Here is a 14,209-nt window from a genome sequence, read left to right as displayed (position 1 = left end):
AGATTATTATCCAATAGGGGCGAGTGGACATCCAAAGAGGCCGATAACTGAGCATTTATAAGTAACAGCGACCAAGGTGTGCTCGCTGCCATTGGGAATTTGGAAGTCTAGGATAAAAAGTAGTCATGTGTACAGACGAAAGATGGATATTGAGAACTAAAAAGGCCAAAATAGTAATGTTGTAGTCGGAAGAGTAAGAGATCCTTTCTAATTGGGAAATAGATGCGTTATGAGAACGTTTCGGAATCTGTCAAGACTCTTACTTATATTAGACTATGTGGTGAAAGCCATGCGGTGAGGTGGATGCGATTATATCAGCATTAATGCACTATATTTCATCAGAGTTTTAAGGTTAAGCGTGCTAGCGTGAGAGAAATGTTAGGATGGGTGACCCCCCTGGGAAGTGTACTAAAGGTTCTATAAATTCAGACATAAGAGACAAATGAGAAGCCAGAGTAGCCTAAAGGAAATTAGAGTATGCGGGGTGGTTAGAAACTTTAAAGGGATCGCGAAGGGCGGCGGATAATTATCGAAGCTACTCGAAGCCTATGGGTGTATAAGGGCCTCCTTAATAAGGAAAGAGGAAGGTAAGGATGATTACCCGGAATGGTAATTATGATAGAGAGAAATGCCAGAGAAAATTGGGGAGATTGGTAGTACTAAAATGTGATTTTAAAAGGGAAAGGTTAATTCTAATAAAGTGTGATACTGAAGCGTCGGTTGGGATGGATAACCACAAGTGAAATACGACGAATCCGTTAAAATATATATATATATACACATATATATAATATAAAGTAACAGCATGACAGGGACAGGGGCATAGAATGCGAAGGTTTGTAATGAATGTGAATAACTTGGTAAGACAACTCATGTGGTAAGTGTAATAGGGTCGATCAGAAGGAGTTACAGGTCAAGTAGGCTGACCCCACGAGGTTTATTCTATTTTATACGCAGTGTTATGAATGAGGTCAAGAAGTGGTGCTCTATAGAATTGCTTATGATTGGGATATAATGAAAACGTAGCAAGAACTGTAATACAAAGTAAGTAAAGTACAATGAGGAAACGACTAAAGAGATTTTGCAATGGCAGGACTGATAGCAAGCATGATGAAAGGGGAAGTCAACTCAAAAAAAAAAGAGTGAAATTGGACTAAATTCAGGTATATTATGAAACAGACATGGGAAAGGAGGCATGAAAAGATATTAAAGGTTGAAAAGAATCAAGGAAATAAGTTTTGTCAAGCAATATGTTTTGTCCTGGGCTATGATTCGAATCGCTCGTACCAGAGAAATTTTGTTATAAGTAAATATGCAACAGAAGTACCCCGAAAAAGTAATGAAGGACAAAGCGGCACTGAGTTAAGGATAGGGTCCCTTGTGCGAGGAATAACGGAATAATTATAAAACAGAGTGAGTAAGGGTAAAGAAAGAAAAGGAAACATGCGAAGTACACAAGTTTAAGAAGTAGCCGTATTATTAAAAAAAAAAAAAAAAAAAAAGGTGTGTCTCCTACGGATCCCCTATGCTAAGACAGAACAAGTAAAGTACATAAAGGAATAAGCTGGGGAGAAAAATGTGGCTATGAATTACGAGTTTACCACATGACGATAAAGCGATAAAGTAAGGCTATCACTAATAACAAGTAAAAGGTATGATTATGACTGTCTTTGAAATCAATGCCGAGTACAATACAAGAATAAAAGAGTATGACGTACAAGGGGTATTAGTTGAGCATGAGACTTAGATCCTTGATAAGACAGATGACGGTTTAAGGGAAATACATTTACGATTACTGTAAGTCGATTACGGGAAAGAGAGAAATAACTTAAGACAGAAAAGAAGAAAACAAGAAGATGACGCTACTAGTGAATGCTGACTATTGAAGAATGGGATAAGTGACACTACATGGATGGCACAGACGGTTAGACGTACTAGTGTGTTGAGTATTCCCATGGGACAAATTTGTTAATTAGAGCGGAGGTAAACATTGGCTCATAATTCACAGTTGAGCTAAGTAAAAATACATCCTTTGTTTGGATTGCTACATTGGCTGTACTACTGAATTATGCTACTGCAAGATAAGTATGTTAAGACTTCGCACATAAAGTACTGCAACTATAAATTATGGGAAATGGCATGAATATGGTGCAGTACAATAAGGGAATTGCGAAAAGGGATACATGAATGCAAGATTGGAGGTGAGGTAATGGATTTGTGAATGATATAAGTAAGACTCTAAACGGGGAGAAACAGGTAAGAAAGCATAAGTGTAGAGATTGAAACGACGAATCCTAAGATGTGACTAGTACAGACCCTGAACCAAAAGTGAGCATTACACGGAAATGATATAGTTGTTATTGTTATACATTTCAGTATGGACATTAAGTGAATCAATGAAAGGAACGTATTAGAATTAAAATTGAAAGTAAGGATTGAAGGTCGAAGAGCACAAGGATTCCTGAATAAAAAGAAGATGAGATAAAAAATTAGGGAAAAGTATGTGGTAAGTACGGCATGAAAGGGGCATACAAGAATGTAAACAACGAATGCTGAAGAGACAATGAAAGCGATAAAGCATGGAGAGTTAGTGGACAGACAAATAATAAGAAAAAGGGATGACCTTGAGTACAGGCATAAATTTTGGCTACAAAGGAGGAAGAATAGACTGCACGGTTCGGATAAGTTCAGTTTTAACGAGCAAGTAAGACTGCAAGTAAGTAAAGTAGATACGGACAAATACAGGTAAGAACATCGATATCTACCTCGGAGCGAACTCTACCTCAACATTCAAGGACGAATGTTTTTAAAGAGGGGGGAGGATGTTATACCCCGTATTTTCAGAGCATGAGCGTGACACGCGCTTCCTCAAAATTTACAATCATGTTGTTGCCACATAATTTAAACTCACGTTGATAATGTTGTATTCCGTACTTTTGTACGTCGGATTATCCATAAGTTGAGGTGGGGCCCACAGGTCGAGATTTTTTTAGGACACATGACAAGTTATATGAAGCACATATGTGAAGTTGAACACAACTCAAGAAGGACCCTTGAGCCGAATCAAAGTGGAAGTCCTCCAAACAAATATTTTTAAGTTCCGTTTTTGGGTGATCTGAACTTCGGGAGGCCATAACCCCATCAGTGTTTGGGAATTTGGGAAAACTCCCGGAATGAAAGTTGTAGATAATTAATTAGCTTTCCAACCATAGGTCGTGAGTCCATAGGTGACGTCAGGATAAGGAGATACGGACGTTTTAAGGCAGACAGGTCAGTGGGCTAGGCTCAATCCGGGCCCAACCGGGTTAGGCCCATGACCCATGTCTATTTAAGTGAAATATCAGCCCTTTTCCCCTCAATTTTCATACCAAAACACCAGAAAATTCTGGAGAGAGAGAGAGAGAGAGAGAGAGAGAGAGAGAGAGAGAGAGAGAGAGAGAAGAGCCTTGGAGAGAAGAAAAACCAATTTTGATCAAAATCTGAGTCCCGAGTCCCGAAGCCCATGAAGAGAAAAGTGTTGTACGCTGCGTCGTCTTCAATTTGAGATAAAAATCAACCAAGGGGAAGAGTGATAACGTGGTGGCTGCATGCTTAAGGTATGATTAAGGTTCCTTTTCATTGTTAACGAGTTTATTTAGAGTTTTAACGGATTAGTACGGAGAGAATAGCCCGATAAATTCATTTGTTGGCGTTGTGAATTATGGAACGAGATCTGAAGGGAATTTTGGATGATAATAAATGTATTTAACTTGTAAAATGTGGAGGATGTTGTTATTAATGTTATTGGTATTAATTTCAGCTTCTTTACGGAAATAAAATTATTAAATAGTTATACCACAAATTGGTTGGTGGAAGAATTTAGGAAACAGTGTGCGGGCTGTTTTATGACAAACGTTGGTATTGGAAATGATGTTAATACTATTGGTATTGTTGTTGATGTTGTTGGTTGCTGAATTGGAATTCGGGCTAGGCATATAAACAGGGGAGATGCCCGATTTTTGGCAGAATATAAAATAGTATAATTTGAAATATGGTACAAATGTGCGATGACAGAGTCTAACGTCAGTATGAATCCTTTTAAATGTAGACTTACAAGCTTGGACGAATAAGCGTAGCTTATAGGCGGTCGAACAGGTATGTTAAGGCTCGTCCCTTTCTTTCTTTTTGGCATGGTCTTTGTGAAATGAACAGACGATATGTATATGATTCCAAAGAAATTCCTATTCTTAGAGCCACTAGGATGGCTAACGTTCTTGATTTCCATAAGCTATTTCATATGGTTTTGATGCGTATCTATGATGTCCGAAGTTCTATTTGATATGTTTCCGAATGGCATTCGAGAGATAATTGATATGACTAATGTCTTGATTTTCAAATGATAGCACGTTTGATTATTCCATTGAGTCTTTGATATATTTTGATACGTACATATGATTCCAGAGTTCTATTTTGATATAATCCACAGTGACCTTCGAAAGGTATTTGATACGACTATTGTCTCGATTTTCAAATGATGGTTTGTTTTGATTATTCCATTGAGTCTCAGATATGATTTAAATTGCATATGGTTTCTCACTACTCTGCTCGTGCATGCCTCAATATATCCTTCACTGCGTCCCGGGCCAGGGCATGTTCTCGTGCATATTCTACTGTATTGTTCACCGCGTCCCTCACTAGAGGGCCGGGGCACGTTATATATATATATATATATATATATATATATATATATATATATATATATATATATATATATATATATATATGATGACATGATGATATAATGACGGGGTGGCGGCCAGGATGGCATATGATGACTCTATTCACCGCGTCCCTCACTAGAGGGTCGGGGCACGTTACATGCATATATGATACATGATATTGACATATATGATTTTATTCACCGCGTCCCTCACTAGAGGGTCGGGGCACGTTATATGTATATATCATATATGATGATGACATGCATGATTTTCATTTCTAAAGGCAAGTGCAATGATGTTTTTTTAAAAGTCATACTTGTTTTTGGTAAATCTCTGTTTCAGTTATGATCCTCTTTACTGTATTTCATGCCGTACATGCTCAGTACATATTCCGTACTGACCCTCTTTCTTCGGGGGCTGCGTTTCACGCCACGCAGGTACATACAGATGAGTAGAAGACATTGCTAGAAGATGTTCCAGCGGGATTGGCGAGCTCCGTTTCCCCCGAAGTGTTGCCGAGTCTGAGTACATATGTTATGATTTCTGATTGATGCTAGAGACTTTGCAGACAGTGTCATATATGTGGGTTGTCAGTCTTGTAAGCGGCTCTGCAAGCCGATGTGTCATTATGCATTATGTTACAAATTCCATATGGCTACAGATTTTATGTGATTTGAGAACGACGAAAAGAACGTTTCTGAAAGCCTTTACTATGTATTTCATTTTTATTTGATTTAAGAGTCCAAAATAGATTATGTGTGTAATAAGAGTCAGCGGGTTCGCTCGGTCCTAAGTAAGGGTTGGGTGCCCATCATGCCCTGATCAAGATTAGGGTGTGACAGAAGCCATAGATGTTGGAAGTCTTCACATTAGGGTTCAAAGCTTTGCACAAATATTCAACAGTCAACTTAAAACTTTTATGACCTCATGGATAGTTATTGAATGCCTCATGATCCTCCGAGAGTTTAATCAAACCAAGTTCTATATTATTCTTTACATCCTTTGCCTAAAGAATAGAATTCACAAACCAAACTAAGCACAACGACTCCTTATGCTTTCTTTACATAGTTTCTGACTTCAAGTCTGCTAGCAAATCCGCTGCCTTGTAGCTCTTTCCACAAACATCCACTAAATCCAAATCATCATCAACCTTGGCTTTGCCTTTCTTGCCTTTCTTGGCTGCCTTGGATGACTTGGGTGTCTTGGCTCCCTTGAATGACTTGGGTGTCATAGCTCCCTTTTTTAATGTAACTGTAGGAAGAGGCTGAGAAGGAGCATGACACCTCAGTTCGGTGATTATGGCAAACTCCCTGATGCAAAAACAAACTAGCATGTCGCAGTAGTTTATCCATATCTCATCAGTTTTGCTGTAAATAACTCTTCGTTTGAGAAGACCATACACAATGGTCATTTGAAACCTTGCATTGTTGTCCTCAGGCAAATCTAGATACATGCCAAAACATGTGGCCCTGAAGAAATCCTCTAAGTCCTCTTCCTGAAGTATCTTCCTAAAGTAATCAAAGGGCTTGCCCATGACTGATTTTACAACAAGATCACCATTCAAATCACCTAGTTTATCCATCGTCATCTGCACACGGAACTTCTCAATACTGAAAGTTTTGACAAATTCATTAGTGGAAGGTCTGTCAATATCAGTCCCAATAGAAGAATCAACAGCCCCGGTCGCCAACCTTTCAAAAGATGCAATTTTATCCTCTTCATTGTCATCATTATTTACATCATGTTCTTCTTCTTCTTCTTCTTCTTCTTCTTCTTCTTCTTCTTCTTCTTCTTCTTCTTCTTCTTCTTCTTCTTCTTCTTCTTCTTCTTTATGTTCTTCTTGTTCTTCTTCTTTATCTTGTTCATCTACTTGATCTTCTTTACTTTCTTGTCCAGAAACTCATACTTGAGAGGTTTTCTGTTCAGCAGTTTGTTCAGAAAGAATATTTGCCTGTTCAGCAAGATCATCTAATGATGCCCCCTTAGCTCTTTTACTAACTGTAGATGATTCCTCCCCTTTTCTTTTTCGTGAAGACATTTTATCTGCACACAAGAGATAAGCAAAAACACTTTCAACTGATTTGTGCACCATTTAAAGTAAATAAATAATGAATTTTTACAACAGCTGAAGCATATGTTGCAACAAGTGTGTAATATATTGGAACAACTCCATCATATGTTCCAACAACTTCATAAGTTGTTGCAACAGATTATACATCTGTTGGAAAATATCAATACAGTTGTTGCAACTTCCTCAACAACTGTATTGATTAATTCCAGCAGATGGATAATCTGTTGCAACAACTGGTAAAGTTGTTGGAACATATGATTGAGTTGTTCCAACAGACTAATTTGTTGGAAACCATCAGAACAGTTGTTGCAGCTTCCTCAGCAACTGTTTTAACAATTTTCAACAGATTTTAAAGCTGTTGCAACAACATATTCACTTGCTGCAACAACCTCAACAACTGGTTGGATTTTTACTAACAGATTAGAAATCTGTTGCAACAGATTACTCAGCTGTTGGGTAAAAACAAAAAAAAAATGCCAAGGCCCTTTTTCCTAAGCCTTACAAGGACAACAATAGGACAACAACATCTATTTCACTATCAGGGTGCAATATCAGTGTATTACAAACACACAACAGTAAAAAATTAAACAAAATACACAGCATTGCATAGACACCCTGCCATGTTCTTCCTCTTCTTCTTTAACCAAAATTAGTCATTTTCGTACTTTTATTTCAAAACCCTAACTTTTGAACCATAAAAAACATTTGTTTCAATACAAACGCACAACCATCACAAGTTAAACAAAATAAACCAACCTCAACTGTCAAACAAGTGCTGAAGTTGCTGCAACAACTTACTCAGCTGTTGGAAAAAATCCAAAAAAAATCAAACCCTTTTTTCGAAACCCCAAGGAGAACAAGAACACAAACAGTACGAAAAACTATAATTTCACAACCATATACACTATTTAACAACACAGAAATCCCAACAAGTGGAACAAATAGAGCAAATACGGGTTTTGTCAAGCCCAACAAGCCCTTTTTTCGAACTCCTAAGGAGAACGAGAACACAAACAACACCAAAAAATAGAATTAGACTCGCTCCACGGGGTATATCTAATCAGGTTCGAGAAGTTTGAGAGTTTTCCGAGAAGTTTGAGAGTTTTCCGTGAGGTGAGCAATCCACATCTTTTCGTGGTGCTCTTATTTATCTCTGCATTATTCTGTATTTCGGATTTAGTCCCTACATCTTCTGTACGTAGCTTTTTATTAGATGCATCATTTATTGTGTCTGTTGGGTTATGGTTGATTTGTATCAAATATTTAGACTTCCCCTAAATTAAGATAACTGTTATAAAATATATATATGAATGTCCATAGAGTCTAGATTTTCCACATGTCCTAAAAAGAATAGGTACATGTACATTTGGTGGCATGTATGAAATGAATAAATGAAGCAACACAAGTTTGATTTTAACTCTTGGTGTTGTCATTGATGACTTCATCAAGAGATTTACCATCTCTATAAATAGATGGTTAAGTTCTCAATTTGTAAGGGATATAAACAAGAAGTGAATACAATCTCTCTCTCCTTTCTACAAAGTTATTAGTTTGCTTCTCTTGTTTATTTCCAATTATATAGTTTTATAACACGTTATCAGCACGAGACTCTACCACTATTAATTGGATTCCAATAGATTGACGAGTTGCTCTTTTGATTGGGGTATGATACTGATCCGAACACTCTGTCTACGAAAACCTTTTGATGAGGAAGGTTTGCACTTTGAATTCGTAGCTTTATTACTCAACCTCAAAGGAAAGTAATTGAGATATAAGTATTTTTCTGTCACGTAAATTTATGGCTACATATACCTCAAATAAGTCTGGTAGATTTATTGATTATGTTATTATATATGTCAATGACTTCAATATTTTCTTATTACAATAAGTTGCACAAATGCTTTTTGAATATAGCTACTATTTGTATCTATTCTTGTTAATCATGGAATTTTAACTACTGGACAACACGGAAGTTTAGTTTGTAATGATCCAGATATGTAATATTTAAATTATCTTAATCATGTTTTTTATGATAATTTTTAATTTATGCCTATGTCACATGAAGTGATAATATTATCATAAGCATATTGTGATTACAATTGAAGATATGTTAGAGAAAAATACTCTACGTTATGTGGATACCTTGATTTGCTCCTGAAGTAGCAACATCTTAAAAGAGGTATTAAGCTATCATAATTTGATATGCTCAGAACACGCAGAGATGATTTTGTTCTATTCCTGAAGAATGAGAACTTTTGATAAATGTTACAAATACATATCCATTCCCTGAAGTGAATGTGATAATATGTAGCAAAGCCTATAAATATAAACGTGCATTTGATTGTGAAAATATCATGATCCATCTCCAGAAGAGATAATTATTTATTTACAAGTATCATGACACTAGCAATGTCCAAATAATATCTGATTATGATAAATAAATTGAAGTCTCTTGAAGATGTTATATATGATAATACCATTCATCGTAGATCGTAATTGGTACGATCGGAACACTGTAGTAGACCTGAAGTTTACTAACAATAAAAATGGTTATCATATTGAGACTACAAATGATTGGAATATTAAATATCTTCAAGTTATTATGGGTAAGAAATACACAAGTGCAATGTTACCCGAGCATGATGAGATCACATACCACGATAAACCAGAAGTTTATTGATATACAATTTCATGCAATACTAAACCAGAAGTTTATTAAAAGAAATAGCACTCGTCATAGTAAACTTGAAGTTTACGGGTACAGATAATTTTATCAGTTGACAAGACCATTTTGATCGTCCTGATTTAAATCTGATGTGCTAATTGAGTATTAAAACATATTGAAGAACTAGAAGATTCTTTAAGAATTTGTTTGTGTTGCTTGTTCTCATGATAAGTTGATTACACCAGCTAATGTTGGGACTGAATCCCCAAAATTTTGAAAAATATAAAAGGTGAATGTGGGCCCCTTCACCTATAATGTGATGTCTTAAATAGATGCATCTATGAGACGGTCACATGTATGTTTATTGTCAACTGGCAGTTTGACATTTACGAAGTTGCTTGCTCAAAATGATTGAGTTGGAAGCACAATTTTCAGAATATGTAATCAAGACAATCATCTTGATAATGCTGGTTTATATCTAAGTTGGTTTGGCATTAGATGCCTCCATAATACAGCTAAACCATTGCTTATGAGAACAGAGTTTCAGATGTTAGTCTGAGACATGATATATTGCATACAACAACACTTGTATGCTTCAGATTAATAAATTTTGTTAAATTCTCCCCTCATATTTGGTTCAGGGTCAGGAACTAGATATTTCCATCTTTTAGCATTTGATGTGTGGTACATGATTAATGGATATACCATGATGCACACAGATGGATTTTCCCAAAGAAAATGGGAACATATGTCACTAAAATAAGGGGGAGAGAATAAGCAGCTAAGAAATATGTTGTGAATTATCATCAGTATGATCCTCAGATAAAGCATTTGTTGACCCAACTATTTCATATTTCATCTGCAAAATGCTCCTAATGTCCCTGAAGGACAGAGTCTACAACATGCATGGAGCATGGTAGATCAATCGGTTCCAAATATAATAATCCTTGAAAAAAAGGAGGAGCAAATGATCATAATAAGGAGGCAAAGTGCTCTTGAAGAGCCGACGACATAACACTTCATGAAACCTTATGCGAGGTTCAGGTACCTGAAAATGATGAAGTGATGAGATCTCAGTAAGTTATGTCGAATTGCGAACCGATACAACATGATATCTTGTCGACAATATTTTGATACAATATAGCGCAATATTGTAAAAGATTGTGAGGATCTAAATTCTACGTCTATTAAAGCATGCTGACTTAGAAATTATTATCAAGTGAAATGACGCATCTTGGTAAGCATAAAACTTATTTGACCTGCTGTCCAGACACCAGAAGATGTCATATCATTTAAATAGAAATAGATGCTTTCACATCCTATATGAATTACTTGACAAAATTTATATGAAAATTTCTGAAGGATTCAAAATGCCTGAAGCATATACAAATTCTTGGGAAACTTGTTTATAAGTCCTTAAATGGATTAAATGAATCAAGGCTGATGTACTGAAATCGCCTTAATGAATATTTATTGACGAAGGGTACCAATAAGATCATGTTTACCCTTGTCTCTATATGATAATCAGAACCTTTCATATTATTATGCAAGTTGATGACTTGAATATTATTGAAGCTCTTGAAGAGTTTCCAAAAGCACTTGATTATATCTGCTGAAATGAGAAAATTGAAATGGTCCTGAAGTACCATATATTTGTGCAGTTGATGCATTTATATATCTTATTATAACTACAGGCATGATATAATTTACTCCAACATGGAGTTATTGAAATAGATCAACTGCATATTGCAAATGAAAGCCCTGACATGAATATATTTGTCCTAACCAATACTGTCAAGTGTTTTGGACATACAGGGCATTCATCTGATCGACATAAGAATTCAATCCAGATGTGTTATCTATTTCCATGAAGGATTATTGTCATGACAGTCAAATCATAGAAAAACAACAACAGATTATGAAGCAAGTCATGATGTACTTGTCCTGATTGCAACAATATTATACGGCGATGATGCAACTCTATCTGAGAAAGGAAGGTGCAGATCATCAACCAGTTCGTCAAATGGTCATTTGACAGATCTGATAAAAGCTCTGCCAATCTCAAGATATGATAAGTTGGTATATAAGATTTGTTACATCATCGTCAAGAATTATGTGATGCTTTAATCAGGGGGAGCAAATACGCATTGTACTCTTTTTCCCTTGACCAAGGTTTTGTCCCATTTGGGTTTTCCTGGCAAGGTTTTTAATGAGGCAGCTCTCAAAGCGTATTACTAGATATGTGTACTCTTTTTCCTTCATTAGGACTTTTTCCCACGGTGTTTTTTCCTAATAAGGTTTTAACGAGGCACGTCATCTATTAATGGTTTGAAGCAATCCGGGCGCATGTGGTATAACCGCCTTAGTTAGTATTTGTTAAAGGAAGGCTATACAAATGATGCAATTTGCCCATGTGTTTTTATAAAGAAAGTAAGATCGGAGTTTGTTGTACTTGCTGTATATGTTGACGACATAAACCTTATTGGAACTTCTGCAGGGTTCAAAAAGGCAATTGATTATTTAAAGAAGGAATTTGAGATGAAAGATCTTGGAAAGACAAAATTATACCTTGGTTTGCAAATTGAACATTTGACAAATGACATTTTTGTCCATCAATCTGCCTATACAGAGAAAGTGTTGAAACGATTTTATATGGATGAAACACATCCATTAAGTACTCTGATGGTTGTTCAATCACTTGATGCGAATAAAGATCCGTTCCGACCTCAAGAAAAGAATGAGGAAATTCTTGGTCCAGAAGTACCACATCTTAGTGCAATTGGTGCACTAATGTATCTTGCCAATACCACAAGGCCTGACATAGCATTTTCAGTTAATGTGTTAGCGAGACATAGTTGTGCTCCTACAAAGAGACACTGAAACGGAATTAAACACATATTGAGGTATCTAAAGAGAACTATCGATTTGGGCTTATTTTATTCTAGCAATTGCAGTCTCGATCTTGTTGGTTATGCCGATGCAGGGTATTTATCTGACCCACACAAAGCTAAATCTCAAACAGGCTATGTATTTATTTGTGGGGGCGTTGCCATATCTTGGCGATCTACAAAGCAGTCTATTGTGGATACCTCATCAAATTATACTGAGATAATAGCTATTCATGAAGCGAGCCGTGAAGTTGTGTGGCTGAGGTCAATGATACATCTCATTCGAGAAATGTGTGGTTTGAAATGTGATAAAATACCCATAATCTTATATGAAGATAATGCAGCATGCATTGCCCAATTGAAAGGAGGATTCATAAAATAAGATAGGACAAAGCACATTTCACCAAAGTTGTTCTTCACACACGAGCTCCAAAAGAATAGTGATATCAACGTGCAACAGATTCATTCAAGTGATAATATGGCTGATTTGTTCACCAAGTCTCTACCAACCGCAACTTTCGAGAAGATGGTGCACAAGATTGGAATGCGAAAACTCAAATATTTGGCCTGAAGTTCTCATCAGGGGGAGTTAATACATGTTGTACTCTTTTTTCCATACAAGGTTTTGTCCCACTGGGTTTTTCTTGTAAGGTTTTTAATGAGGCAACCAAAATGTATATTATTAGAAATATGTACTCTTTTTCCTTCACTAGAATTTTTCCCACTGGGTTTTTTTCTAGTAAAGTTTTAACGAGGCATATTATCTATCAATGGACATCCAAGGGGGAGTGTTATAAAATATATATATGAATGTCCATAGAGTCTAGATTTTCCACATGTCCTAAAAAGAATAGGTACATGTACATTTGGTGGCATGTATGAAATGAAGAAAATGAAGCAAGGTACATGTACATTTGGTGGCATGTATGAAATGAAGAAATGAAACAACACAAGTTTGATTTTAACTCTTGGTGTTGTCATTGATGACTTCATCAAGAGATTTACCATCTCTATAAATAGATGGTTAAGTTCTCAATTTGTAAGGGATATAAACAAGAAGTGAATACAATCTCTCTCTCCTTTCTACAAAGTTATTAGTTTGCTTCTCTTGTTTATTTCCAATTATATAGTTTTATAACAATAACATGATTATTACATATGATTTGGATCTTCTATGCGCTTTCTCTTGAATATTTTAATCAGGAATGATTCTTCAAAAGGAGGGTAGTAGTTTATTAGGTGTGGATCGCGACTAGTGAATGGGTCGTGACTCGTGACAATTCTAATATACAACTTTACTTCCAAATATCATTTTTTAAATTTTAGCTTCAATTTTTTCCCTCAAATTTCAACCAAATCTTTGTCCACGCTCCGACTGAAAGTTTAAAAGGCCACTGAATGGTTATGCACTTGCCTATAATTTAATGAGCTGCCCACGATAGTTAGAATTGTTAGATTGCTGGTGCTTGAAAGTTAAGATGTAGAATGGTCTTAGTAATTTAGAAATGGATAGTTCGATCACACACACCCGTATGATCCATGATCATCACAAAGTTGACCTAGTCCTCTCCAATTATGTTCACGTTCTCAAGTCTATATCATTATCCTCGCTATAAATTAAAATAGTGCCAACAACAATTTACTAGTACTATTAGTAGAACTCGTAATGTGAAAAACAGCTTGTCAGATCCATTACTAGCTGGAAAAGAATATTAGTATCTCCGTTAAAGATAATAAAGAATATCAGAAAGACTTATTAAACAATTCGGTCAATTTAAAAAAACAAAGTCCTTTCCGCATATTACGTTCTTTATATTCTGCCATTGTAAAGTGAACATCTCATCAAGCTTAAACAAAACTATCATCTTTTTTTTTTAAAAAAAAG

Source organism: Lycium barbarum, chromosome 10 (genome assembly GCF_019175385.1).
Source record: "Lycium barbarum isolate Lr01 chromosome 10, ASM1917538v2, whole genome shotgun sequence".
NCBI lineage: Eukaryota > Viridiplantae > Streptophyta > Magnoliopsida > Solanales > Solanaceae > Lycium > Lycium barbarum.
The sequence above is the reverse complement of the archived record's forward strand: the minus strand, read 5'-3'. Positions refer to the sequence as shown.